Genomic DNA, 23,281 nt, shown 5'->3' on the forward strand with positions numbered 1-23,281 from the left:
TAGTACTGGCAACAAAAAACTACACGAAACAGTAGAGATTAAAAATTGTGCCTACTAGATGGCAAACGAGGATCAAATCTGTGCTCAGCACAATTGCGAATTTGATAGGCTATCCCCTCTCCTGGTCACTCACAGAGCAGTGAAACCTATGTGTCAATTTGTAAGAACCAGAGATCCATTCTATCAGCACTTGACTAGCAAAATAGTATCAGGTACTCAAATATTAAAGACACTTACTTTGAAAGTAACAGTGCATATAATAACATAACTACGGGTTCCACATTCTCTGATTCATCCAACTGCAGATAAAAATATTTGAAGAAAAACTTAAAATATACAAATGTTTTCTTGTCATCACTCGCTAAATGACACAGTATAACTATTTACATCAGATTAGGTATTATAAGTAATTTAGAGATGATTTAAAGTATGTAGGAAGATGTGAAGAGGTTATATGAAAATATGACACTTTTTAAATTAATTTTTATTTTTCGGCACAGGGTCTCAACATGTTGTCCAGGCTGGCCTTGAACTTGCAACCCTCCTATCTCGGTCTATCAAGTATGAGTATGTGGGATTACAGGGGTAGGCAACCTCATTTGGCTACTACACCATTTGAAACAGGAGTCATGAGTGAGTATCTGTAGATTTTGGTAACCAATTCCCTACAGACACCAAGGATGACTGTATTCACGAAGTAACTTGTGGACACACAAACCTTAGAGTAATTTCAGCAGAAGAATTTCAAAAGATTTCTAATACATTTACAGCATGTTTTCCACTAGTACATTTTAATTGAGAAATGACAGTACAAAAGTATGTAAAGATGCTTTTATTCCTGCACAAGTTCCTGGCCATGCAATGACCAGAAGGTAGTTTCCTGTATAAATACTGAGGTGCTGTAGAGACTGGAATACTATTCATTTGTTCTAATAGCACTTTAAGATAAATATTGTGCTACTCAACTTAGGAAACTGAGGCCCAGAGAAGTTAAGAAGGAGTTCTCTCTAGAAGATCAAGGAATTACTCCTAGAAACTTCCTCTTCAATCCTTCCCTCTTCCTCCCCTTACATGTCTCATTTGCTTGAATTCCTTCATAATTGTCTGCCAAGGAGATGTGAAGAATATATTCACAGAGAATCTCCTATCTGAGATTAGTGTTAACAAGTAGAAATTGAGCAGATAGAAGAGACATTTATGGTTAAGGATAACACTGGCAAAAGGAAATACTGTTTGCAAAGCCCTAAGAATGGAAGAAATTGGCATGACAAGAGAATGTTGGTCAGTTCTTTGCAGAAAACCCACAAAGGTATGCATGTGCACATGAAAGGTGAACTGCAAAGGTAGCCTTTAGCTGACTCAGGAAGCACTTAACAGCACAGAAAGAAGACTGCGCATTGTTCTCTGAGTCAAGATTTCCTAACCAAAAGATCATAAGTGACACTCCAGGGCTATGAGCAGCCCAACTCTCCAGGAGTACAAGAATTACATACATGAGCACATATCTGAAAAACTCTCCTTTCCCTGGGCCCATAGCTATCAAATGATTTTCTAAAGGGACTCAGGAATAACAAGCACCATTCTGGGTGACTAGGAATCCCTGTATAGAAAAGGAGAGAAGTATGCCACAATACTTTTATTTTAGAAAGATAGCTTAGGCAACATTACATAGGTAAGAGAGGGAAACTTAGGAGAAAGCTATCAGATTATTGCTTTACTCCAACCAAGTGATTAGGTAAAACCTTAATTCCAGAGAATTTTTTTAAAGGTAAATTTACCAGAATTTGTTGACTATCCCGCCTATTGTGAGAGAGAACGGAGCTTAAGGCTGCTTTATCATTCTACTGCTCATTTAAAGTTCAGGTCATTCAGTTAATCCATACCACCATCAGTAAAAGCCATTAAATGCAGCACACAGCTACAAGTGAAAGGGTATCCTTTTCCTCCATTTGCAACTGTGAAAACTAACCAGAAAATACCAAATGTCCCAAACAGGAAATGCTGATGACCTAAAGCAGGGGTTGACAAACTAAATCTAGCCTCCTTTTTGTACATAAAGTTTTACTGGATCACGGCCACACCCATCCATGTGTGTGCCTTGTTTGTGGTTGCTTTCACCCTACAAAGCCAGAAGTGAATAGCTGCAGCACAGACTGTATGGCCTACAAAGCTTAGAAAATTTACCCTCTAAGCCTTTACAGGAAGTCTGCCAACCTCTGTTCTGAAACATAAACAGGCAGACGCTTCTTCAAAATATGCACAAATATGCTATACTCTACACGTGAACCAAATCTTGCCTTCCACAGCAGCTACAGAAAAGTCTGCAGTAGCAGCCAGCTGTACCTTAGATTCTAATCAATTCACAAAATTCCAAGTATTACTCTACTTGGAAAAATATCACTCCTTACAAACAACACCTGTAGGGCCAATGTTTTCAACCCAATCCAAATCAGTGCCGTTCCCTATTCTTCCCCTCAAATCTACCTTCTCTGTGCTTAAGGTTCTTTTCAAATGGAAAAAGATGATAATGCACTGTGTATTTAAGAAATGACAAATGTTTGAGACAGAGATGCACAACCAGATTTAAACATTATACAATGTATTCACACATCAGAATATCACGTGGTACCCCACAAACATGTACAATTTTTCATTTTTATATACCAGTTAAAATAAATTTAAATTAAAAAAAGAAAATAGAGAAAGAATAAACTATTAAGATCTAAGTGTCACCACATAAAATTGCTGAAGTTTCTCACCTGAGAACTAGGGTCTTGGCCTCTGCATAAACTAGGTTGACTTTTGGTGTATTTTTGTTTTTGTTTTTTTTTTTTTTTTTTGACTAATTAAGTTTGAACTGAGGGCCTCAAGCACTCTACCACTTGAGCTACACCCCCAGCCCTTTTTATTTTTAGTTTATTCCAGATAGGGTCTCATGATTTTAGCCTTAGACCACAAACCTCCCTACCTCTGCCTTCCCAAGAAGCTGCGATTACAGCTGTGAACCACCACACCCAGGCTGTTTTTTGAGATAGGGTCTTACTAATTTTTGCGTGGACTAGCCTCAAACTTTGATCCTCCTATCTCTGCTTCTCAAGCAGCTGGGATTACAGGCATGTACCACCACACCTGGCCCTAAAGATAGGCTTTTTAAATTAATCAGACTGAAACAATTTCAACTTCAAACAGTCACTATTTCAAAAACAAAAGCTAAATATTAATTCATCAATTAAAGTTAAACTCTATGGATGGCTTCTATTAGACAGGTTGGGGAATTATGTGTATAGCAGTGGTAATGTTTAAACATTTCTTTCACATGATATGAAAACAAATGCTGCAACATATCCAAACAGAACTCCCTATATGAAAATAATTATTTCATGAATCAAAGAGTCTTATAAACACATCATCCACATTCTCTAAGACCTAAGACACAATTTTCTTGAATACTTTTGTTTAGCAATTTGTTTCACCCATAACATACCTGACACAGGACTGTATAATAACAGGAATCAAAAGAGCAGCAGCTAAATGGACTTCAGATGCTCTAACCCAGGTTTGCATCTTGGCACTACTGACATTTTGGACTGGTTAATCTTTGTTGAGGAGTTTGCTGTACACTGCATGCTGTTTGGCAGTACTTCGGACCTCCATCTGCCAGATGCTGGTGATGGTTGTAAAAGTCAAATGTCCTCTAGGTTGAAAGCCAGTGCTCCAAATGAATCTTATTTCTTAATTACTTCTAAGAACAACCCTTCATTCAACTTTTTCTACTTTGTATTTGCAGTGATTATATGGAAAGTATCATAATAATGCATATTATACATTTTAAAAATAATCTTATTTCATATATACAGTAGCATCTTTACTGTATCATTTCTTAAACTTTTTAAAACAGATTTATACACAAATGACATGTAATAAACTGCACATGTTCAAAATATATAGTATGCACCCATGGGAAAAAAAATCTCTTCAATAAATATACTGAATATACACAGCTAAAGCGCCTGGCTTCTTATACCTAGCATGGCTGAGATTCATCTCTGTTGCTTTATCTATCAACAGCTCACGCCTCTCTATTTCTAAGTCCTATGGACTATCACAATTTGCTTATCCATTCACCTGTTCATGGGCATTTGGGCTATTATAAATAAGGTTTCTGTGAACATTAGTGTTCAAGTCTTTCTCTTCAGCAAATACCTACAAATGAAATAGTTATAACACTTTGTAAAACAACCAAACTGTCTTCTAAAGAGGCTGTACCATTTTATAAGCCCCACAACAAAGGGTTAGAACTGCAGTTCTTTCACACCCTTGCCAACATTTGGGACGGCTGGTCTTTTTGGGTACGTCGTAGTAGCTCACTCTGATTTTAATTTACATTTTTGTAGTGACTAATAATATTAGAATATAAAAACTAAGCATCTATTCATGTACTTAATATATATCTTCTTTGGTAAAATATCTATCAAATCCTTTGGACAGTTAAAAAAATTATAAGCTGGGTGCTGGTGACTCACACCTGTAATCCTAGCTACTCAGGAGGCAAAGATCAGGTGATCGCAGTTTGAAGCCAGCCTGGGCAAACAGTTCTCAAGGTCCTTATCTCGAAGAAACCCTTCATGAAAAAGGGCTGGTGGAGTGGCTCAAGGTGTGGGCCGTGAATTCAAACTCCAGTTAAAAAACACACACAACACACAACACACACACACACACACACACACACAGAGTTTTGAGTGTTCTTTATGTATTCTAGATATAAGTCCTTCATCAGGTATTTAATTTGCAAAAATTTTCTCCCATTCTGCAGCCTGTCTCTTCATTCATTTAACATTATCTCTTACAGAGCACACGCTTTTAATTTGATAATTATTTTAGCATGTTTTATTGATCATGCTTTTGGTGTCAAACCTAAAAAGCCCTTTGTCTGATCCAAGAAAATTTTAAAAGAAATTATCTCTTGTCTGAAAGTTTTAGAAGTTTGGCCTTTAGGTCTACAATTCATTTTGAGTTTATGTTTGAATACGGTATAAGACATACATTAACCTCATTTACTTGCATATGAACATTCAATTGTGCTGCCATTATCTAAAGGACTACCTTTTCTTCATTGAATTGTCTTTGTACCTTGTCAAAATTCAGTTGTCCATATGTATTGGCCTATTTACAGATTCTGTTCTATTAATCTATTTTCCCATTTTTACACCAATACAATGCTATTTTGGTAACTTTAGCTCATAAAATAAACTGTGTCATCAGACAGTAATAACCCTCCAACTCTGTTCTTTCTCAAAGCTATTTTGGCTATTCCAGTTAGAATCAGCTTAACTTGTACCAAAAGAAAAAAAAAAGCCTTCTAGAATTTTGATTGCAATTACATTGAATAAGCAGATAAATTTGGGGATAACTATCACCTTAGCCCACACTGGCCCCTGAATAAGGAACACTTCCCCATTTATTAAAATCTTTGATTTCCTTCTGCAATGCTGTATCATTCTGAGTACTTCATATTGCTAATATTAACGGTATTGATTTTATTAATTTCAATTTAATTGAAGCTGTTATTGCTAAAGAAATGTAACTGATGCTTACATATTAACTACTATGTAAACTCCACCTTTACTCAAGTCACTTATTAAGTTCTAGAGATTTTGTAGATTTCCATCAGATTTTCTACACTTTTTACTTCTTTCCAACCTGGATACCTTCTATTTCAATCTCTTGCTTGACTACTGGCTACAACCTCTATTAGGTTGAGGAACAATAGTAGTGACAGTAGACATCCCTGTCTTATTCCTGGTCTCAGGGAGATGAATTCCATCTTCCACCATTAAACATAATCTTATCTAGATTTTAGACTTTTAGACATGCCCTTTATTGGGCTGAAGAAACTCCTTTCTAATCCTATTTTGCTCAGTTACTGTCTGGAATGATAAATTGTCAGCTGTTTGTTCCATGTACTAAAATGACTGTGTGGTAGTTTTGTTGTTGTTTTAAGTTGGTTAATAAAGTGAACCCAAATGACTGTTTTTAAATGTTAAGATTAACCTTACCATTCTGAAGTAAACTTCACTTAGTTATGATGTATTACCTTTATAATAAGCTGCAATAAATTTGTTACAACATGTTTAGAATTTTTGCATCTTTGTTCATGTGAATTATTTCTGTGTAATCTTTTCTCCTAAAATCTTTGTTTAGTTTGAGTATTAGCATAAGGCTAGCCTAACAAAATATATTAGGAAGTATTCTCTCCTCTGCAATTTTCTGGAATTCTTTTTTTTATAGAATTGGCATTTTTTTCTTCCTTAAACAGTTAGGAGAATTTACTTGTGAAGTCACCTGAGCCTGAAGTGTTTTTTGTTGTTGTTGCTGTTTTGGGATAATATTTAAATCACCAAATCACAAACTCAATTTCTTTAACAAACACTGGTTTATTCAGATTGTCTATTTCTTTTCAAATGAAGTGCTGTAATATGTGTCTTTCAAAAAATGTATTTCATTTAATCTATTGCAAATTTATAAGCATTCAGGTATTCATAACATTTCCTTAGTATTCTTTTATTAATGTAGCCTCTGCAGGGATGTCATCCCCATCATTCCTGACAGCAACAGTCTACATTATCAATTTTATTCATCTTCTACTTCAAAAACTCAAGTTTTTGGCTTCACTGATTTTGTCTAATAAACAAAGAGAAAAATAATAACTTTAATATTTACCTTTATTATTTTCTTTCTCACAATTTTTTTAGTTTAATCTGCTTTCACTATCTTAAATGGAAGTGAAAGTGACTAATTTGAAATCTTTCTGTATTTCTAATATAGGCATTCAGAGCTATAAATTTTTCCTTTAAGTACTATGTAAATGGCATCCACAAATTCTGATGCATTTTCATTTTCATTCAGTTGAAAATACTTTCCAATTCCCCTTTGGATCTCTTTCTGGAACCGTAAGTTATTTAGAAACACAACATTTTTGTTAATAATTTCAAATGTGTTTCCACTGTGATCAGAGAACATACTCTGTGGACCAAAGTCTGGTCAGTCATGGCAAATATTCTGTGTGAACCTGAGAAGAATTAAGAGCAATATTCTGTTGTCATTGGGTGGAGATTCTGGAATCATTAGTTTGAACTGATTGATAGTATTGTTTAAGTCTACTATATCCCTGTGGTTTTCTCTTTGCCTGTTCTATCATTTATTGAGAGGAGAGTACTGAAATCTCCAGCTAAAAGTGTAGATTTGATGGTTCTATTTGATGGTTTTGTGTATTTTAAGTTCTGTTATTAGGGGGCCCAAATGTTTAGAACTGTCATGTTCTGTTGATTGACCTCTTTGTCACTGGGTAAAAGATATCCTTTATTCCCTAGAAACAGCTTTCTCTGCAGTGTACACTGCCTGATGCTAATATAACTATACCACCTTTCTTTTAATGACTGTCGGCCCAGTCCAAGTCTTTGGACTATGTGTCTTTATATTTATAGTATGTTTCATACAGATAATAGAAAGTTGGGTCTTGTTTTTGGGTTTTTTTTAATCCAACCTGACAATCTCTGCCTTCTAACTGATGTGTTTAGACTCTTTATGTTGAATATGATTATTGATATGGTTAGTTTTAAGTTTATTATCTATTTATTTTATACTGGTCCAATGTTCTCTATTTTCTTTTTATGCCTTCTTTTGAATTAATGAGTGTATTTTCTGATTCCACTTCACATCCTTTGTTAGCTTATTAGCTATAACTTGTTTTGACTGTTTTATAGGATTAGTTAGGGTTTACAGAATATATCCTTTAACTTACCAGTCTTCCTTCAAGTGATATTATGTACATGTACAACATCATGTACAGTATAAGAACCTATCATAGTATACTACATAGTATCATACCTTGCCCATCTAAGCTTCTGTACCTGAGGTATGTTTCTTCTTTGTCCAAATAGGAGAAAAGCAAGCATTAGAAAGTACAGAAGAAATAATAGTAACAAAGACTTTTCCAGTTTCATTTAAGGAGGTAAATAAGAACAGATAAGGAATTAGACATTTAAGAACTGAAACTCCAGAACTAAACTACCTGGGCTCAAATCCTATTTCTGCTGCTTACATATTATATCCTTGGGCAAGTTGATTAGTCTCCCTGTGCCTCAGTTTCTGCATCTTCAAAATGAAGATGACCAGTACTTACTTCAGCAGGTTATCACAAATATCCAATGAATTAAAACAAATAAAATGCTTAGAACACAACCAACCATCTGCTAAGTGCTCAACAAATAAAAGCAAGTACTCACCTGAACAAAGTGCTCCATGCCTGTAATCCCAGCTAGCTGGAAACAGGCAGAAGGATTTTGAGGCTGAGGCCAGTCCAGGTAAAGTATGGGAGACCTTACCTCAAAAACAAAATACAAAAGGGCTGGGGCTTGGCTCAAGTATAAGAACTCAGTACAAACCAGTATGATCAATCAATCAATATCAAATGCTATTATGTATACTATAAAGAATATTTTTAAATGCCTTATATATTATTTTGCTTACCAGCCCACACTGTTAATGTTTTATTGGTCTAAATGAATCTGCAAGCAGATTAACCCTAGCTAAGAATCTGTTAGCTAAGCACTGTGGTTCAATCTTGTAATCCTAGCTCCTCAGGAGGCAGAGAACAGGAGGATCATCGTTTGAGGCCAGCTTGGGCAAAGTGTTTGCATGATCCCATCTCAATCAGCAAAAGCTGGGCATGATAGCACACACCTGTCATCCCAACTACACAAGAAGTGTAAAGGAGTATTGCAGACCAGGCTGGCACAGGCATAAGGTGAGACCATATCTCAAAAACTAAAGCAAAAAATGCTGGGGACATGACTCAAATGGTACAGTGAGTCATGTACCACCTAGCAAGCATGAGGCCCTGTAGTACCCAAAAAAACCAAAGAACAAAAAAACTTAGAGTTGCAAAAAACAATTCAAATCAACTCAACATTTTATATAGATTAATGTTGCTATTTATTCCACATTATGTGAACAGCACTGTTCTAAAAGCTTTGCATGTGTTGTTCTCAATTCTCACCTCACCTAGATGAAGTAAGATATTGCTACAATGTTCATTTTACAGATGAGAGATGTGATAGAGGTAAAACTTCTCTTGCCCACTGTCACACAGCTGGCAAAAGATAGAGCCAGAATTGTAATGCCCAAAGTCTGACACTAAAGCTGAATCAATCTCTCCAGGGAAAAAACTGAATGTGGTCTCCAGAAGAATAGGTGCCAAACTAGTAGTAAAGAACAGTATCTACAAAACCAGAAATCATGATGTTGTTCCTCTGTCTCTCTCCCAGACAACATGGTTCCTCTCAAAATTTTGTACTTGTCTAGGCACATATGACCTACTCCTTGCTAGTTACCAAATGGCTTCCTCATCTCCTTTAGCAATTCCATAACTCACACCTTCTTCTTACACCTCCTTTCCACTCTCTTAAACTATTTTTATGGGACCATACAACAAAACACCTTTCTACCTCTAGCTGCCATGACTTAATGGCAAATTAACTATGTTTCCTATAACTGGTTATGATCTTCTTAACCAGACTATGCTAAATTGTTAGAAGGCTTTTGGGTTAGTGGCCCTTGGGTCAAATGCCTACTGTTGGACCAATCTGTTGTAATACAGTACAAAACAGATACTGAGGTCTGTTGCTTTCCAATTATAGTGTGGCAAAAGTAGACTTCCTTCAAAGGAACTGAGGGTAGGCCAGAATTACCAATGACATGTCCAGGACACTGAGTCAGACAAATTACCACTGATCTGGGGGGTTAGTACTTCTAATCTATCTAGTTATAATAACTAAGCAATTATAAATACAAATTTTGATTATTGCCGAAATTACCGTAAAATCCACATCATCACATTCATAAGACATAAGTCACAAGTCCAGCTTGCTGAGTCAAAGGTACTATGACTAACAGGACAAAAACCTACTGTTGTCTCTCATTTGTAGTTCTAACCAAGCGACAGGAGTAGTATCATTCCCTGTTCTCTCCTGTAGCTCTATCTGTTAGGCTACATTGGACTGCTACAGATAAGAGAGCTTGATTTGTTGACTTCAATGCTACAGCCAATTCACACTGCTTGAATAAACAAGTACAGCAAAGAAGGCTTCAATAGTATTGCTAGTTGCTTCAAGTTCAAACTTCCAAATAGGTATTTTTAAAAACCTCTAGCAGGGGCTAGGGACTTAGCTCAGTTGGTAGAACACTTACCTAGCATGTGTTAGGCCCTGTACTGGAAAAAAAAAAAAAAAAAAAGTAAATAAATAAACCTTTGCAGACAAGTTCCTGTCTCTACCGTCTGGCTCTTTTAATGGCAGTAGGAAGGCTTTGAATTTGACGAAGTAATAGAAATAGAAAAAAAACCAACATAAAAATTATTAATGCTACATTCTATACAGTCTTTAATCACAAATTCTCTTAAGCCTTGAGAAAAAAGGAAATAGAGCAAGAAGCTGAAAGTCAGTGGTCAGCAGTATGTACTATTATTTCAATGCTAATATGCTCTGCTTTATTTCCAAGGGCTGAAATAATCTAGTCCTACCTATCAAACAAAACTACATTTTCTACCCTGTCAATGGTAAATACTTCAATCTAAAGCCTAATCCTGTTGCCATATCTTCAGTCATCTGTTTCCCAATATTTAGTATGTTCTTTCCACATGAATGAAACACAAGCCTTAAAGATTCTTCCTTTCCTCTTTGAGGCTACTCTCCTGTGAAATGCTAATGATCTTATACATTGCCTGATGTTATTAACCATGTGTCACATATAAGATTTTGACTTTCACCAAGATGTGAACAATGATCAATGATAACATTCTCAAGTACTATGTTCACAGAAAACACTGAAAAATGCTACTGACTTAAAAGAAGTTAAAAGCAGAATTACTTATCCTCAAAATGTTTCTTTTATAGACTTACTCCCCCTAGTTTAGAGATAATCAGACAGAAACCACACAAACCTATAAAGATATATCAGCAAATCAAAGCTGTAAGAGAAAAATAGCAGAGCTTACCTTAATGACAACTTGCAGAATAAAAGTTCTATCAATCAAACCTGAAATATATACTAATCACCCACCTACAAACCCCTAAACTGTCTATAAAGGTTATGGTACACAAGCAGAAGTGCAACAGAAAATATACAAATGTATCAGGTAAGCTAATTCTAGAAGGCCAGAAAAGTGCTAGTCAACTCCTACAAATCTAAATCAGAACTAGAAGAGATCCAGAGACCCTAGAAATCTAGAGTACCCTAGAAATGAGGGAAGCTATGCTGTAATTACACAAAATCCTGAAAGATAAGAGTGAAGAATTCACTCAGCTAAACACTTTATTCACACGGTAATTCAGCCTTACAATGATCCTATAGAAGGTACCCATTTTACTAAAAAAGGAGCTGGGGTAAGGATGTAAATCAGTTGCATATTTTGACATAGGAAATTGTTTTTACTAATGACACTAGCCAACATCATACTGAATGGGTTAAAGCTTGTGTATTGGAACAACACAAGGTGGTTCATGATCACCACTCTTATTCAGTACAGTACTAGAAGTTTTAGGCACAGCAATTAAGCAGAAGAAAAAAAGGGCACACAAATAGAAAAGGAGGAAGTCAAATTATCTCTATTTGCAGATGATATACTGTATGAAGAAAATCCCCAGGCTGGACGTGTGGCTCAAATGGTAGCATGAGTACCTACCCTAGCAAGTGCAAGACCCTGAGTTCAACCCCCAGTATCACCTAAATAAATAAATAAATAAATAGGTCTTGGGCTTGGGATATAGTTCAGTAGAAGAGTGCATACATAAAGTACGCACGAGACCATGGGTTCAATTCCCAGCACTACATAAAAACAAAACAAAAAAACTCCTAAGCACACCACCAAAAGAATACCACAACCAAATAACAAATTCAGTTTGTTAATAGTGCAGAATACAAAAATCAGTAGCATTTTTATACAACAACAACACTGATTGTGGATAATGAAATCATGAAGGCAATCTCATTTACAACAGCTACAAAATATAAAATAATAGAATGGTGGTGTGGCTCAAGTTATAGAACACTTGCCTGGCAAGGGCAAAGTCCTGAGTTCAAATCCAGAACAGAAAAAAAAAACTAGGAATAAACATATACAAAGAAGTCAGAGATTTCTACAATGAAAATTATAAAATGATGAAATTAAAGGTGACACCAGAAAGACCTCCCATGCTCATGGATTGGAAGAGTTAATACCATGAAAATGTTCTTACTATCCAGATTTACAGATTCAATACAATCCCCATTAAAATTCCAAAGACATTCTGCACAGACTTAGGAAAACAAAAAATCCTAAAATTCATGTGGATACACAAAAGACCCTGCGCAGCAAAAGCAATCCTGAGTGAAAAAGAACAGTGCTGGAGGCATCACAATATGTGGCTTCAAGACATACTACAAAGCATACTGGCATAAGAACACATGCAGACCAATGGAACAGAACAAGATCCCAGAAATAAACCCACCCATCTATAGTCAAATGATTTTCAACCAAGGTGCAAAAAACACACACTAGAGAAAGGAGAGTCTGTTCAATAGACAGTACAGGGAAAACTGGGTACCTATATGTAGAAGACTTAAATTTGACCATTCTCACTCTATAAAATTCAACTCAAAATAGATCAAGTGCCTAAATATAAGTCCTAAACTTTGAGACTAATAGAGGAAGCACTACAAGACACTGGTATAAGCACTAATTTTTACTATAACCCCACAGGGACAAGCAGCAAAAGAAAAAACAGACAAATGGAATTACATCAAACTACATGTGTCTGCATGTGTTTTGGGGTTTTTTTGTTTGTTTGTTTTGCCAGTATGCTATTTTGGTCATTAAGGCTCTGTAGTATGTCTTTTTTTTTTTTTCTTTTTTTCTTTTGCTGTACTGAGGTTTGAACTCAGGGCCTACACCTTGAACAACTACACTAGCCCTTTTGGTGACAGTTTTTTTTTTCAAGATAGTGTATCACGAACTATTTGCCCAGGCTGGTTTGAACATGATCCTCCTGATCTCTGCCTCCTGAGTAAGTACGATTACATGCATGAGCCACTGGCATCCAGCCATGCCTGGTGTTCTGAAGTTTCAAAATTTACTTTTACTCTCTCAATTTTTAATTGTTTTTAACAAAAAAGATCAAACAACCAAAAAGATATTAAAGTATCTGCTATCCCATCACACAGACAACTACTATTAACATTTTCATTATCACACATTTTACAAAACCAAGGTCTTGTTACACAATCAACCCTCCATACTTGCAGATGCTGCATCTGTGGATTCAATTAACCATGGATTGAAAATATTTGGAAAAAAATCTACCAAGTTCCAAACAGCAAAGTATGAATTTGCTGCACACAGAGCACATGCTAAATCCAAGCAAACGAACTGATTTGTTGGCATATCCTGCTGTAATCGCGCACCATCTCACAGATCCTTGGTCTCTCCAGCACTCACTATCTGAGCACCGTTCCCCTCAGGTCTTGCTTGTATACTCAGGTCTGTGAGGTTTGTATCTGTACTCAACATGTACAAATTTTTCCTTCTCATTTTCCCCAAAAATACTGCATTGTTTGTGTTTACATAGCATCTACATTGTATTATGCATATAAGTAATCTACAGATGACATAAGTATACAGGAGGATGTATAATAGGTTATACAAAAACACTATACCATCTTATACAAGGGACTTGAGCATCTGTTGATTATTCCCATTTTCTTTTTTTAATTTTGTAAGATCTTGTTCACATATCACACAATTTGACCACTGAAAATGTACAACTCAATGATTTATAGCATATTCACAGATGTGTACAGCTATCACCACAGTTAATTTTAGAACATTTCATTATCTCAAAGAAGAATCCCATCCTTTAGCCATTATCCCAATACTTCTACTCCAGCCCTACACTACTAGTTATCTGCTTCCTGCCTCTATAATAGGTCTCTCTATTCTGGACATTTTGCATACATATAATCATATGATACATGGTCTTATGTAATTGGCTTCTTTCATCCAACACAATGTTTTCAAGTCTCATCCATATCATGAATCAGTATTTTATCCTTTTCTATGGTGAGTAATACTTCACTGCACAGGTATGTCATCAGTTGATGGCAATTTGGGTTGTTTCCATCTTTTGCCTATTATGAATAATGCTACTAAAAACAATGAAGTATGAATTTTTATAGGTACATGTTTTCATTTCTCTTGGTTACGTATCTAGGACAGGAACTGTTGGGTCATATGGTAACTTTGATCATCTGAAGAGGTGCCAGGTCATATTCCAATGAGTTGCATCATTTACATTCCCACCAATGCATGAGGGTTTCAATTTCTCAACATCCTTGCCTTATTATTGCCTAACTTTTTTTATTTGAGCCATCCTAGTGTTTTAACATGATATCTCATTGTGGGTTTGATTTTATTTCCCTATTAACAGTGTCAAGCAAATTTTCATATGCATATTGACTATTTGTCTTCTCTGGAGAAATGCCTATTCAGATCCTTTGCCCCCTTTTAAACTAGGTTATCTTTATTACTAAATGTTTTCATGTATTCTGAATATGCCTATCAAATGTAATATTGTAAATATTTTTTTCCTATTCTGTCAGCTGTCTTCAAGCACAAAGTTTTTTTTTTAGCTTTGATGAAGTCCAATTTATCGTGTTGTTCTTGTTTTTGGTGTCATATCTTTGCCTATTCCAAAGTCATGAAGATTTACCCCTATGTTTCCTTCAAATATACATGTTTTGATTGATGTATATATTGATTTCTACTGAGTCTACAGAAGACAGGCAAAATGACCCAACTATCTCCAGAGGTATTCAGCTAGAGAAGAACACTGTTAAATACTGCAAAGGTTACTAATAGTCCTTTATTGTAAACATCCCTTTTAATGTTTATTATTCCTTTAAATAAGCTAAGATGTTGAAAGCCAGGTGATTTGACTCCCCAATGGACAGTTGTTAAACTCTTCCCTAGTGCCCAGTTGTCTTGCGCAGAGAACTTGAATAGCCCTACTTGACAGCCCAGCTGCTCTGAACACTTCAGACATCTTGAGGACACTACACTGAGACTACAGCTGCTTGCTGCAGAAGCACAACTCCAGCTCCAGAAGACACTATTCTAGCCACAAATGTTTCAAGCAGCTTGTGCAGGACTGAATGCCATCACAAGCCTCAGTGAACTCTAGCAACCAATTTCACCCAAGGCCACGGGAGAGCACTTTCCCAGGTGGCCCAGTGAAAAGCCTATGATTTTTTTTGTATGAAGAACTGTGCCATGATTGGTGCAAATACTCTTGCAATACTTTCTGGCTATGTAAGCAGGGTGAATGGCTCAAGTCAGCTAGGAGGGTTTTACAACCCTCCTGTGTTGTAAAATTAGGCCCATTAAAGGACTTCTCTGGAGTGGTCTTTTCTTGTCTATTTTTGAGCTTTATCATTGGTAGAACAGGCTGATCTAGTTAACATGAAGAGGAGATAACAGAAGAGAAAGCAGATCAGTAGCAACGAGAAGGTGGCAGCACAGTTCCAAAGAGCTGCCCAGAAATGTTGTGATGACCTCAACACTTATATATTTAAAAACGCTATCAAAAAAGCCTTAAGTTAAAAAAAAAAAAAAGCCTTAAGTTATCGTAAGTAACATATTAAAAGTCAATAGACAGAATACTTCATGAAATTTAGAGGTATTCCTATTAAAGTCAGAAACATGAAATTCAGAATGACCTCTCTCAGGTCAACCTGTTGTGCTGTCTGGCAATCACACTCCATTCTATTCCCCTTTTCACTCTCTGATAAATGACTGTCATATTTTCTTGTCGCTCAAACCTCCATTCCATATTCCCATTCTTCCTTACTCTCAGCTTATGACCCTGATTCCCATACACCAAGGTAAATAGGAACACTCTATAACACCATCCTGTCTCTATATATTCTGCCTTGTCTCTCATTTCTATAGTAACTCCACTACTAAAGCAAATGGGAACAAAGAAAAAAGTTACAAAGAATGATGACTATGAATGACATTAAGACTCTTCATAACCACTTGAAGCTAAAAAATTATAAAGCAATCCCTCATACTTTAAGAAAAAAATTATTTTTACCTTGAAATTCTGTATCTAGCCCAGACAGGTTATTAACAAAGTGTCAGGGTAGAAGAAAAATATTTTCGGCAATATAACAACTCAGTTTTCCTTGCCATACACTCTTTAAGTTACCAAAAGATGCAACTCACCAATACAAGAGAGTAAACTGAAAAAGAGGACAACATGGATCCAGACAGCACAGGCTCCAATACAGGAAAAAGGCAGAATTCTCAGAAGCATGACAGTAACAAGCTCAAGGCATAGAGCCTAGGTGCAGAGCAATAGGGTAGATGTGAGCAAGAATATAGACTCTCAAGAAGGACTTTCCCAATTTTTAAAAAAACCTGATCAATTACCTGATGCATTTGAAAGTATTTGGACAGTTTTTAGATAAAAATGAGAGACAAAAAGGAAACAAAGGAAAAATATAGGAGAGAAAAAAAGTTAACTCCAAGAAAATCATAGTATATTGCAAGGTTCAACTACTAACATATTTACAAAGTCATAATAAGGTACATTTTGATTAGTCAATACAATGATACAACAAACTAAAGCAAAGAAAAGTAAGAGGAAATTTAAGGCGGCATTAAGAATACTAAAGCAGACCCATCTTCCATGGTATAAAGCCAATTAATAATATGAAAAAGTGAAAAACTGTAGAATCATGCATTCAAGACTGAAAATAAAAAAATGCTAAGATATGGAAGAATCAGAAGAAATAACTAAGTATCAGAAATGGCTACTCTGAAAGCAGTACCTGGGGGAAGAAGGAATGACAAACAGACGAGGCAGGGAATAAGCTTTTTGTGATAAGTTTCATAACTTTTTTTTTACTGTACAGTGTATTAAAGTATTAATTTTTTAAAAAGAACACCCAGTGGTCTTAACCACTTAATACCAATTAATTCACTCACTCTCCAAATACCTAAGGTACTTTTCTATGTGTGAGTATGAAAGCAGTGAACAAAACCAAGTCCTCATAAACCCTATATTCAGAGGAAAGCAGAAAACAAACAAAGCAGACTAAAGAAATCAAGAATCATACCAAAAGTTTCTAGAGGCATATACTACAAACTATGATATAATACAATATATACAATTTAATGTCAGAGAAAGCAGTACTTTGGGGAAAGATAGTGTGATGGGGATGCTATTTAGGGAGGGTTTTCAGAAAAGGCCTTTCCATAACCAAAGGAAATCAAACTTAGAAGGAAAACATGTTCAAGACAAAAAAGACTAAGTAAAACAATAAAAGGGTATAATTAAGTTCAAGGTAAAGTTTCCACTTTTAAGCCTCTCACAGACTAAAACAATCAATCTGCTGCCATCATGGCACCTGTGAAAAAGCTTGTGGCAAAGAGGGGGGGCGGGGTAGAGATGGTTCTGAAATTCACCCTGTAGAATATGGAATCACAGATGCTGCCAAATCCAAGCAGTTTCTCTAAGATAATCTCCATGAAGAGGCTGTAACTATAGTGACTGAGGTGTATTTGTCCAAAAAGTATTTAAATATCTGGCCCAAATATATTTGAAGAATAACCTATGTGATTGGTTGTCTGTAATTGCTAACAGCAGAGTAATTGCATTACTGCTAGATTAATCAGGACAATGAAGAGGAGGATGATGAGGATTAAAACTCATTTATCTGGGGCTGGTGGAGTGGCTCAAGCTGCAAAAGTGCCTGCCTAGCAAATGTGAGGTCCTGAGCTCAAACCCTAGCGCCACCATAAAAAATAAAAAAATAAGCTGGGCGCCAGTGGCTCATGTCTGTAAGCCTAGCTAAGTGACCACAAGGTAGGTATCAAGAGAATTGCAGTTCAAAGCCAGCCTGGTCAAATATTTCATAAGACCCTATCTCAAAAAAACTCTTCACAAAAAAGGGCTGGTGGAGTGGCTCAAGGTGTAGGCCTTCAGTTCAAACCCCAGTACCATAAATAAATAAATAAAATTAGAAAATAAAAACTCATTTATCTGGGCTGGTTGGGTGGCTCATGCCAGCTACCAGAGCAAAAAGGGTTTTGGGGTAAAACTTTTATAAATACCACAGTGTATCCCCACTCAGCGTAACAATTTTTAAAAAAGGGCTGGGGTAGAAGGGAAAGACATGACTCAAGTGGTAAAGCACCTGCCTAGCAAGCAAGAAGCCCTGAGTTCAAATCCTCGTACTGTCCAAAACAAAACAACCCCCCCCAAAAAACCTCATTTATCTGGAGTATTTTGTATAAGCTCTTAAATAAAACTTGAGAAACCAAAAAAAGATACCATTACAAAGCATCAAAAAAAGATAAGATTCCAGCTTAATTCCAAGATACTAAAATTTATCACAATCTTCATTCTCTCACAAAAGAGGAATCAATGGGAATTTAAAGAAACAATTTATAGGGAAATGCAATGCATTTATTTTCCTTTGCAAAGGACCTCACTCAGGCTGAGGGGGTTTCAAGTATCTGAATTATCTTTTGATTGAAACTTGAAAAACTAACAGCAACAAAAAAGGGATAGTAGACAGATAAGAGTGACCATTTGATCTCAAAAACAGTCATTAGACAATAAAAATCTCCTATTAAAGAATAGGATTCATTTTAATACATATTGTCAAAAACTGGACCATTAAAGGTAAACCCAAACTACCTGTATTTTATATAGCAAAAGCAATCAGTACTTTTAGAGAAAATAAACAGTTTTAAAGTTTAACTCACAAAAAGAAAACAAAATGAAACTCAATTAAATTTCAATTACCAGTGTGGGTTAAGGTTCTGGAAAAGCAGACTGGCAGTAATCTAACTGCTGAGCTAGTTCCAGATGCTGATGTCCCCCACTAAGTTCTACACTCCTAAGGGGGAACATCACATTCTAGCAAGAGCTACACAGTTGGATTTGGGTTACTGGTTTCTTGGCAACATGCTTACCATCTCTGAACCTTAGTTTCCCCAAGTTAAATGGAGGTGATAATGCCTATATGGGGGTCAATGATAATGACTGACAACCCTCCCCGTGAGAAGTAACAAAATCTTCAAATATAAATAACACACACAAAAAAACTTTGAAATCTGCACAGATCTACACCAATGTTTGTCATATGTTAATCACAACAGAAAATGATCAGTTCCTGTCAGATTTTTCTGATTTTAACTACAATTATCTGATTCTGTGGAAGAACAAGAAGGCACTGTTTCACTAAGAAAAAAAAGGCGATAAATTTTTTAAACAATAAAAAAAGGACTCCCTTATTAAAACTGCCAAGAGAGAATATTTTCAGGAAACATCTAACTATATAAACCAAAAAAATAAGTTGTTTAGCCACATGTAAACTATGCATCATCTGACTTCAGGTGGAGTATCTGTCTTTGGTATACTTGGAAAGCAGATACCCAGTATGTATAAATACAAGCATATTTTTAAAACAACTGTCTTAATGCTTTTGTTCACTAAAAGTAATAATTCCCTCTTGTGTTCACTAAAAGTAATAATTTCCTCTTTTCTCAGAAGGAAGAATATAAGCAATATCCTTAATCAAAAAGGCATCAGAAGAGTTTTTACTTCATAAACTTTTAAATGAATTCGCCCATTTACCAATGAGGCTCCATCAGTTCCCAGTCATGTCTTTTTCCTGCTGTATCCCCAACATCTAGAGAACTGACTGGCACCAAGCAGACACTTACTATCAACAGAATGAAGGATAAATGAATGCATAAACTACACCTCAGAACAAAAGCTTAAGCATTTTGAGTTGCAAAATGCTTAATTATGCTTAATGCATCATTCACTACACACAACTGCTGTCTCAACTGTAATGACATCATAAGCTGAAAAAGACATACTAGGTACCTAAATACACACGAATACATTACTCACATGTGAATATGATTCACAAAGCCAGTTTTTAAATTACATTTTCTCTCAGAAAATGTGTTGTAATTCTTACTGATACTACAAATCAATGTCAGAAAAGTGTATTAGAATCTTGGTATGTAAGCACTACGTTTCAATTTCTGTTGCAATTTGGTATAATGAGGCAAAAGGAACAGTATTTCCCAAGTCTACTAGAGTATTTTGAAAAGTCAAATTCCTTAAATCAATGAAAGGTGGAATATAACGGGAAAAAGACAGGTCTCGCTATTTCGAAATTATGCTGAAATTTAAAAAGAGAAAATTAAACATTCAAAATAACATTTATGTTACTTACTGAAAATGGCATGTAATGAATAAAATACATTTGATCTACAGTTTTTACTAAGACAAGTTATTTCCCAAATCTTCAAAGTTACATGATAAACTTCATGACTAAAAAGCTTAATGTGAGGTTATTTTAAATAAAATAATACTGTTTCGATACAAGTTCCTTCATAATTTAAAGTCTAGACTAAGATATTCAGCAGTGACCGTAATACACTTATTATATTTGATGCTCCAGCCGTAGAAGCATAATTATCTGGGTTGAACAGGCTTCATGGCTAGCTAGCAAGCTATGATCTTTGTCACTGCAATACTCAGTGTTCACAGATTGAAGTTTTCCCAAATACTAATGGTGCCATCTTCAAAGAGTAACAGCAGGCCATCTGATGAATATTTAAAAAAAAAAAAAGTCAATTCATAAACACACTGTTAAAAAACGAAGCGTTAGGGAATAAAGAAAATCAGGACACATACAAGATACAGCTGAGTGAACTGCTACCTGTTTTTTCACCTTATGATCTCAAACAATACTTCTTAGCGCTCTCTTATCAGAAATTTCGTTTCAATTGCCCCTCCTCCACAGCCAGCCTCAGTGGTTCTCTCCCCGCCCCCATCCCCCTCCCTCCCTGCTCAAACAAATTACCATTTGTGCTAAGGTGCCTCCTATCAGCTCCCAGCTTCTTCCCAAACACGCCCACGGACCCTACCCCGGCCTGCGTCTAGACCGCGCGCGGACGAGGGACCGGCGCTCCGCGGGGGGCGGGAGAGCTGCGCGCAGACTCAGGCTCGGGTCCCACCCGAGTTTCCCCCCGCCCCCCGCCCCCCCCCACCTCCGAATCCCCTCCAACGCCAAGCCCGACCGCGGCGCCTGCATCCCGGATATTTGCAGAGCGATATCGCGGCTTTACAAGTGTTTGATCAGATACGCCCGGAATCTCCCTTCGGGTCCGCACGCCCGGCTCGGGGGGGCCCCCGGGCGACTCGGGCTGCAGGAACCCCGCAACAGGTCATCCTGACCGCCAGTCCGCGGGTGGCCCCCCCACGCCGGCCGGGCTTCGGGGTGCAGCCGCTGGGGCGAGGGGAGGGGGTGTGGCCGGTTCGGCGGGTCCCGCCGGGCTCACCTGAGAAGCCGCCGCCGGGACAGTGCGGGGAGCGGCTGGGGGAACCCCCACCACCCAGGGGGAGAGCGGGGAGGGCTGCGGGGGTCGCCGTTGTCCCCGGCGCTAGGCCAGCGGCGTTGGGAGGCGTCCTCCGCCCGAGCTCCGCAGCCCTCCAGCGCCCAGGCGGGCAAGCGAGCAGCCTCGGGGCCCGCACCCGGCAGAGCACCACAGTGCAGCGCCGGAGCCGCTGCCACCGCCGCCGCCATTCCCCCGCGCCGCCCGGGTTGGGGGCGCAGCGCACCCACCTTCCCTCCCTGCCTGCCTCCCTCCCCCGCACTGCACCGCCGCCCCAGCACCGACCTGTGCAGCCCTGGCCGTCGCCTCAGGGGATGGAAGGACGACGCCGGCCTCACGCTTCGCCACCGCCACTGCCCGCAGCCGCCGAGGGGGAACGCCGGGCGACCCGAGCAGTCGGCGTCTCTCATTCAGCGCCAGCCGCTGGCGCTCGGGGGAGGGGAGTGCACTGGATCCACCCCGTGCGCGCCGGGGGTGGGGGAGGAGAGCGGGCCAGGCGGGGGCGCGCGCCGGCGGGTGGGCGGAGCGGGGGCGCGCGCTCTCACCGACCGAGAGCGCTCGCGCGTCCCCGAGCACACAGCCGCCGGGGTCTCGGCCCCGCGCTTCCAGGCGCTGAGCCCCCTGGCCCTGCGGAGCCCAACGGCTCTGCCCGGGTCTGCCGCGCACGCGCGCGCCGCCAGCGGCAGCCCCACCGGCTGAGAGCGAGGTAGCTTCCCGGGACCGACAGGTGGAGCCTCGCCGCAGCCCGGACACCCCGCCCGGGCGTCTGCTCCCCCAGCACCCCCCCCCGACACCTCACCTTTAAGGCCAACCCCGAGAACAAAGTCTGGAAACACTTGGCCCCAAGATCAAATATCCAGCCCACGCCGGCGGTGCTTTTAGAAGTCGTGGCGCACAAGTCGAGGGGCTCCAAATGGGATGCGTCACCCCACTGCCCTAGGGCCATAAATTGCGGCCATCAATACTTCTGGCACATTAAGATTCCGGAAGTGTTAGGAGCGGGCCTTTGTAGGTGTAAGCTGGGTGCTACGTTTGACTTAATGAGCAAATGACAGAAATTTGGCACACATGCACGCCCCCCCATCTTAAATTGATGAGTTCCAGTTGAACAGTATTTTCGCATCATTGCAGGAACGTGATTCTTAAATATTTCAAGCGCATGAGAGAACTGGTAGAAGGATGTCGTTGCACTGGGCACAGCTTATGGGTGGCCTACTTAAAATTAGCACCCTTTGATGCAGTGTGACTTAGCGGAAGGTTTTCAGTGAACCACCTTTGTAGACGGTGTCATTTAGACCATTTGGAAGTAGATGATTATGTGATAATCAGATCTGCAGGCCTTTCTCTAGGCAGAGTGCAGTAGGAGAATGTGGAAGGAAAATTGTGTACCAGCATTAAGAATAAAACATGAAAGGACCAAAATTGACTGCTCCCATTTGGTTTCTGTAATAACCACTAAACGGAACTGATTAATCCTGTATGTTGAAGAAAGCTAATCATTTTCTCTTTTGCCTACTTTCTGTTATAACCTTTTACTCTAGTTGGGGAAGCACGGATGCCCTTGAACCCTTCTCTCAAGTAGTTACTATAAATCACTCCCACCCAAAGATAAGTAAAAAACAGAAACAAAACAAGAATAGGCAAGACAGTTCATAGTGTTTCATTTATGTTCCATTTTACTTTCAGGAAAGCCTCCCATCGTGGGGAAAATCACTGGGAGAAGTAGCGAAACCAAAGTAAGAAAAAAAAAAAAGCCAACCCCCA

General features: G+C 38.4%; 1 protein-coding gene across 3 annotated transcripts in view; it reads right to left on the bottom strand.

Annotated features, from left to right (window-relative positions):
- Ralgps2 (Ral GEF with PH domain and SH3 binding motif 2) overlaps positions 1–22,423 on the bottom strand; it is a 153,280-nt gene extending 130,857 nt beyond the window's left edge. For 2 of the 3 annotated variants that reach the window (XM_020174745.2, XM_020174742.2), the window contains exon 1: positions 21,803–21,941. The gene's annotated coding sequence lies outside the window, so the exon portion shown is untranslated. Of the gene's footprint in view, positions 1–21,802; positions 21,942–22,316 lie in introns of those variants that run through there. The other variant, XM_074047353.1, reaches the window with a different exon arrangement.
- Positions 22,424–23,281: the final 858 nt, after the last annotated feature.

This window comes from Castor canadensis, chromosome 11, assembly GCF_047511655.1.
Source record: "Castor canadensis chromosome 11, mCasCan1.hap1v2, whole genome shotgun sequence".
Classification (NCBI taxonomy): Eukaryota; Metazoa; Chordata; class Mammalia; order Rodentia; family Castoridae; genus Castor; species Castor canadensis.